At 42.5% G+C, this 6,971-nt stretch overlaps 1 protein-coding gene across 1 annotated transcript in view; it reads left to right on the forward strand.

Annotated features, from left to right (window-relative positions):
* Positions 1-4,338: 4,338 nt before the first annotated feature.
* KLHL21 (kelch-like family member 21) overlaps positions 4,339-6,971 on the forward strand; it is a 14,486-nt gene continuing 11,853 nt past the window's right edge. Inside the window, 1 exon segment of the mRNA XM_010849945.1 lies at positions 4,339-6,931. The gene's annotated coding sequence lies outside the window, so the exon portion shown is untranslated.

Consider the following 6,971-nt stretch of genomic DNA (forward strand, 5'->3'; position numbering starts at 1 on the left):
GGGGTCTCCACAGCCGGGCGGGGACGGCGGGCTTTGACGTCGCAGCCGCCCCACGGCTGACTCCCCGCGCCTCGGACCGGCCGAAGCGAACTTGTTTTCACGGCTGTGCCTTTTTCTGGCCGGCTCCGGGGCTCCGGGACAGCGGACCGAGGCCGAGAAGGATGGGACCGCCCGAGTCTCCCCCGTAGCAAACACTTCGAAGTGTCGGGTTACCAGCGCATTTTAAAAAACTACACCAGTGTTGCCGGTGTTTTAGAAAGTGTTTTAAATGCGCTATTTTTTTTTTCCCTCCCATTCGCCTAACCTTGACATCAGTCCTGTTTTTTTTTACTTGCATTGACTTAGTTCCTGAATGTATTCTTCGCAGGATTACAACAGTGGGTGAGGCGAAAACCCGATAGAGATATAGAGATACTTGGCATTGACATTGACTTTGTTTACTGATATTTAACTGAGTTGGCTGTACTTAAATACTGGACTGCCGAGTATTTTACAACTTTATATGTTGAAGGTTGATTGACTCTGAACACTTAGTTGAAAATTAACTGCTCTGATAAACTTACCATGAAGAGGCCTCAAGTACTTTAATATTTTTAATAACCATTTGAAAAAGAAAAGTCTATATATGAAATGTAAATAATTCAATAACGTATTAGGTGGCTTCGAAGACAAACTGTTAAACAGGAATGACATAAAATTTAAATTCAGATCAGAAAACTAACTTATCTACATACTACATCAGAAAGATGATCGGAAGAACCCCTAAAAAATTAGACTATTTCCGTGGTAGTAAACGCTGCATTGGTTGTCTATTGCTGTTTGGATGGTTAAGATAATTCTGATGGAAACACTTAGTGGTTAAGAGGCTGATTTATCTTAGAACTACTTCTCTAAGCCTTTAATACCTTAGCTATAAAATGTTTTACTTGCCTCAATAAATAGTAGTTTACTTTTATCATTGTTGCTACTTTTAAAAATATTTCAGCAAGATCTTCAAAGATTGGAGAGCTCCCCAGAAGTGATAGTAAATTGAGGTGCTTTACAAAGCTAGTAAGATAAAAACAGACATCAGATTTAGCCTGTGAAAACATTAACACCTTCTCACAGAGTCCTCACGTTTAGGTGACTTAGCCAGATTTGGATGTTATCTGATCTCTGTTGCCAGAGCAAATGTCCTGAGATTTGCCAGTTTCGCCAAGGGTCATATTCACCAGAGCAACTTGTTTTGCCTAAATATGAAAGGGCCAAGAAGAACATTATCCTACTGCTAGTTTAAAGGTGTAAATACCAAGAAAAGAATAATTATGAGAGGCAAAGTCCAAATGAATAGAGGAATTTTTTTTAAAAGATCATTATTCCCTAATAGTATAACTTTTCACATAATAAACATTAACCCCCCCCCCCATTAAGAAACTGATATAAAGAACTTACAATAATAACGTACTTGAAGTACCTAGAATTCAGGGATCTATACTGGACCACTCAGTCACACTAAGAAAATCCCAGAAAATATCATGTGACAGTGATAACTTGCTTAGAGTAGGTATCCAATAGTTATTTTGTGACTAAGTTCTTAGTATACAAAGATGGGCTTTCCCTGGTGGCTCAGCACTAATGAATCCACCTGCCAACTCAGAAGATGTATCCATCCCTGGTCCGGGAAGATCCCCTGAAGAGGAAATGGCAATCCACTCCACTATTCTTGCCTGGGAAATCCCATGGACAGAGGTGCCTAGCAGGCTATATAGTCCATGAAGTGGAAAAAGAGCTGGACACGATTTAGCAGCTAAGCAACAATACCACCATAAAGGTGACCAGTACACCTGGTGTACTCTGATTCTCTCCCTACCTGTCACTCCAGTGAAATAGAAAACTTAATGGAGGAAGACATTCTTTATCCCTCCTTCCTTTGATTCCTGTTAGAAACTTAGCTTTTGAAGAAGATATAGATGTTAATACCTACCATCCCTTGCCTCAAAAAAGGACTATAACACCAATAACTGACCCAATTCAATAGCATAATACATGTAGCTGCAGGGATAATAAAGGTGGTTTCCTCTGTATGACAGGCTTAGGTTTCTTCAACATACTCAGTTTATTTCTCAGGTATTCTCTACTATTCTTGGGTTCCAGGGAGCAAATCTAGAATTCCATGATTCATGCAAGAGCATTAGCCACAGTAGCCATATCTTTGTTTTCTGCTTAAAAAAAAAAAAAAAAAACTGCTACTGAATACTAATTCTCAGATGATTATAGTTACTCAGGGAAGAGGAAGAAAAAAGCCAACATTAGCACAGGTTGTGACAAGTTTTAAAATACTAAGAATACCATGGTTTCCCAGTAAGTAACTTGAGAATGTAGTTATTTTAATTGAGTTACCAAATATAGCTTCACCTTCCTAAATCTCACTCTACACTGCATTCACTTGGGGGAAACTCAGGAATGCTTTTCTGCTTCTGTTTTAACTCAGCCTGAATGTGGTTATACACAAAAGATATATTTTTCCAGGAATTATTTTTTGGTGTTTCATCTTTTCACAGTTTAATAGGATATTCTTATGGGTTCTTAATGGGTTTTCCTACCCATAGTTTTCTGCCTTTCTCACTTCCAATTCCAGGAGAGGAAAATAAGTGAAAATTCCTCAAAATTGTATTTTGAACTTTTAGTACCTCGCCTACTGTATGAATGTGTAAATAATTTTTTCATACTTATTTTTATTTATTTGGCTTTTGTTGTTGTTCAGTTACTCAGTCACTCAGTTGTGTCCCACTTTTCGACCCTATAGACCGTAGCACACCAGGCTTCCTTGTCCTTCACCATCTCCTGGAGCTTGCTCAAACTCTTATCCATTGAGTCAGTGATGCCATCCACCCATCTCATCATCTGTTGTCCCCTTCTCCTGCTGTCAATCTTTCTCAGCATCAGGGCCTTTTCTAATGAGTCGGTTCTTCCATCAGGTGTCCAAAGTACTGGAGAGCTTCTGCATCAGTCCTTCTAATGAATATTCAGGATTGATTTCCTTTAGGATTAACTGGTTTGATCTTGCAGTTCAAGGGACTCTCAGGAGTCTTCTCCAACACCACAGCTCAAAAGCATCAAGTCTTCAGCATTCAGCCTTCTTTATGATTCAACTCTCACATCCATACATGACTACAGGAAAAACCATAACTTTGACTAGATGGACCTTTGTTGGCAAAGTAACATCTCTGCTTTTTAATACGCTGTCTAGGTTCGTCATAGCTGTTCTACCAGATCTTAGTTGTCGCATGCAGGATCTTCTGTTGCAGCATGTGGACCCTAGTTTCCCAACCAGGGATGGAACCCAGGCCTCCAGCATTAGGAGCACAGAGGTTCAGCCCCTAACCACCAAGGAAGTCTCAGTGTGAATAATTTTAAATTGTTAATAATTTCTAAACTGGTCTTGTCAACTTTTCATATAATGATGAAAATTAGATGTGCATAGATGAATCAAATGGATTTCTCATGTTTTGGTTTATACAGGTAAAATATAAAGATTAATAGGTAACACTATGTCCCAAACAATGTAAATGTTTTTATTTGTAGCATGTCATTTTCATATAATACTACACTTAATAATTAACAGAATACTGTAATATTCCTTAAAGGAAAAAAATTATATGTAATAAGTACATTACAAACCACACCTTAGGCAGCCCAGAATCAGAAAAAATTCAGAATGTCTAATTGGGAAAAGGTACAATCTCTTTCTGACTTTATAAATGCTACAGTATTTATACTGTTCCTGTCCCCTTCATGGATCACAGCCTTGTCATGGCAAACAGGCTTGTGTAACTCAATGAGGCTATGAGCCTTCCTGTATGTTCTCAAAGAAAATAAAAAGGAGGTCACAGCAGCTTTTAAAATTATCTCAGTTACCTGTTGTCCTGACTGCCTAAAATCAGAATTCAAATATCAAGTAGTTTTCATTTTTTAAATGAAATTTGTTTTTATTTAATTTGGTATTTAATGAAATATGTACCATTATTTGTTAAATCACTTTGAATTACATGATCATAAATTTACTTAGACCAGTTTCATGATTTTAGAAGAGGTACAATTTTAAAACATTCATGACTGAAGTTTAGTCTTTAAATATATTTTCCCACAAACTATTGCTTGTTGGTTACAGTTAACACCCTCCTCACCAGAAAGTGGTGTTTGCACCACACCTAGGGTGTTGGAGAAGGCAATGGCACCCCACTCCAGTACTCTTGCCTGGAAAATCCCATGGATGGAGGAGCCTGGTAGGCTGCAGTCCATGGGGTCGCTAGGAGTCGGGTGAATGACTTCAGTTTCACTTTTCACTTTCATGCATTGGAGAAAGAAATGGCAACCCACTCCAGTGTTCTTGCCTGGAGAATCCCAGGGACGAGGGAGCCTGGTGGGCTGCCGTCTATGGGGTCGCACAGAGCCGGACACGACTGAAGCGACTTAGCAGCAGCAGCAGGGTGTTGGATGATATTTGAGACTTTTAAACCCCTATATTAATACAGTTTGCTGACTATGCATCACACTATCATACTGCAGTGAATGAATTTTTCACATTCCCGTTTTGAACTCATGAGATTAATGAGCAAAAAAAAGGAACCAAGTAGCATGCTTGGGTTAGCAGGTTATTCAAAATTCCAAACACAGCTGATAAGTCTAAATCTGTTCCTTTCTTTTCTAACTACATTCCTTCATTGCCTTAGATTTATACACATCTTCAAGTGCTTCAAGTGCTCTCCTGTTAGGTCTAGGATATTAATAATATACTTTTTTTCCTCAAGAACTGAACTTTTTATTTTGAACTTTCAATATTCCTTGAATATCCAGGTTACATATGTTTAATATAGGAAAACAAAAAATGCAGGTAAGCAAAAAACAAAATAAACCTAGCCACCTCGAGAAAAATATTACCTTCACAGTTTCTTGGTAGGCATATAAACACATATAACAATTGGGGGACACACAGGTAATCAGATTGTTTGCTTGACATTATTACATGAACATCGCTCTATTTTAATAGATAGCAACATCTATTCTTCAAAGTAAACCTGAAACAGTTAATCCCTGTTGTTGGGGATACACAAAAGTAGGCTCAGTTCTTAACTACAGAAACATTATTGATGTAAAGATTTGATTTATACCAGGTGGGTGGGTTTTGACCTAGAGGGACTATAGTACTTTTCCCTGAAAACATCCCACTTCCTGGCTACTCAGACTTTCTTGTCACAAAGCCTGAGCAAGTAAGCTTATTGGCCCGGCTCCTGGACCCAGGAATGCTGCCGTTAATAGCTGTGTGAACAGTCCATCTATGGGCAACAGGCAGCCGGCCTGGGTACCTGAATGTTTTCTGACTTAGGGCTGTGCTTCCCATGCTGGCATTCAGATCAGATACCTTCTCACGGCAAGATGGTGAGAGATTCCCGAAGAGAAAAGAGGGCCTACAGTTCACTTCTCCGAGATGGAATAAAATCAAGATGTCTTCTCCAAAGGCTGAGTCGAGTGAGCTGGTACCAAGAAATGACAGTAGCTCCTGGTGTGGCCCGCCTGCCCCAGGACACACGCGAGTGGAGTGAGGCTTCCATCCGGTGTGTTTGCCAAGCTTTCAGGGCGGGATGGGGGCTACCCAGTAACAGAAACCCAGGTTTCATCTGCAACACAAGAAGCCCAATAAGGGTCTTTTCTAAAAATGAGCAAATGCGTCCATTAAACTGAAGAAAAAAATGGCTTCCAAGTGAGGGAATTTTTTCGTCTGGTTTCTTTGAAAGCAAAGTCCTGGTATTGTATCTACTGGAACCAAAGTAAGGAAGATTTCTTTCTTCGTGGTCACCCCACATGTGGTGGTGACATTGAAGAGGCACATCTCTGGTTTTTAAGGCAGTCCCGTCTGATCTTGAGCTGAGAGCCCGGTTCCCTCTGGGTACCTGGCGCCCCTCAAATGGAAGAGGAAAAACTGCTGTTTTTCGTAGGAATTATATTCTGGTGCTTCAGCGTTTTGTTCAGTTTAATAGTATATTCTAACGAATTCTCATGGATCTTTCCTACCCTGATTTCTGCCTTTCCTATTTCTATTACCAGGAGAGGAGGGGCTAGAGGGCCAGGGTGACCAAACACAGCCAGGGCAGGCCCCTCCCCTTCAAAGGCGAGCTCGGAGCCTGAAAGGGTCTCTATGACTCAGAAACTAAAACTGCGCCTTGTGTGCTGACGAAAGTTACTGACCGAGTTAGTCAAGTTAGAAACTCCTGCAGGAACGCAGCGGAGCAGATTGCTGGCATCTGGCCCCGTGTCCCTCACGGATGCGCCAAGAAGAAAACGTCACCTAAAGACTTTATACTTGTTCTTGCTTTAATCCTGAATTGTAAAAACATATTTCGTCGTTAGAAATCTGTCCCGAGATAGGGTTAACAAGCAACCCTTGGAACTAGTGGAATTCCAAAAAAAAAAAAAAAAGCCATTGTACCGAGTTGCCCTGGAGCAGTTTGGGAAGTCTGGCGCGAAAGAGATGGCTTCGTTCGCCCCCACCGGGTTTTGTTCGGCAGCCGGGCCGAGTGGGTGATGGGCAGGCTCTGGAGGCCTGATTCCAGCGCACGGCAGGGCCGCCCCCTCTGAAAGGACACTTGTCACCCGGTGTCCCAGGCTCCGGCGTCGGCGGGAGGCCGCAGAAAGCTCCGGAAGGGCGGAGAGAGGGAACGGGCGCAGGCGGCGGTGACTCAGCCTGGAGCGCGGGGGCGGGAGCGCGCGAGAGGAGGCGAGTCGGCGCGCTCAGCCTGGCGGCGGCGCCGAACCCAAAGGAGTTAAGTAGGCGGTGTCGGTGACGCCGGCCCCCCCGGCCCGGCCCCCCTGAGGCCGCCGCGCCCGGTCGTATTTATTGCGGCGGCTCCCAGCGCCGAGTGTCTCTCCGCTGGCCCCGGCCGCGGCTTTCCTGAGTACCGCGAGCAGCGGCCCCGCGCCCAGATCGGAAGAGC

The sequence above is a fragment of the Bison bison genome, unplaced genomic scaffold, assembly GCF_000754665.1.
Source record: "Bison bison bison isolate TAMUID 2011002044 unplaced genomic scaffold, Bison_UMD1.0 scf7180017864289, whole genome shotgun sequence".
Lineage (NCBI taxonomy): Eukaryota > Metazoa > Chordata > Mammalia > Artiodactyla > Bovidae > Bison > Bison bison.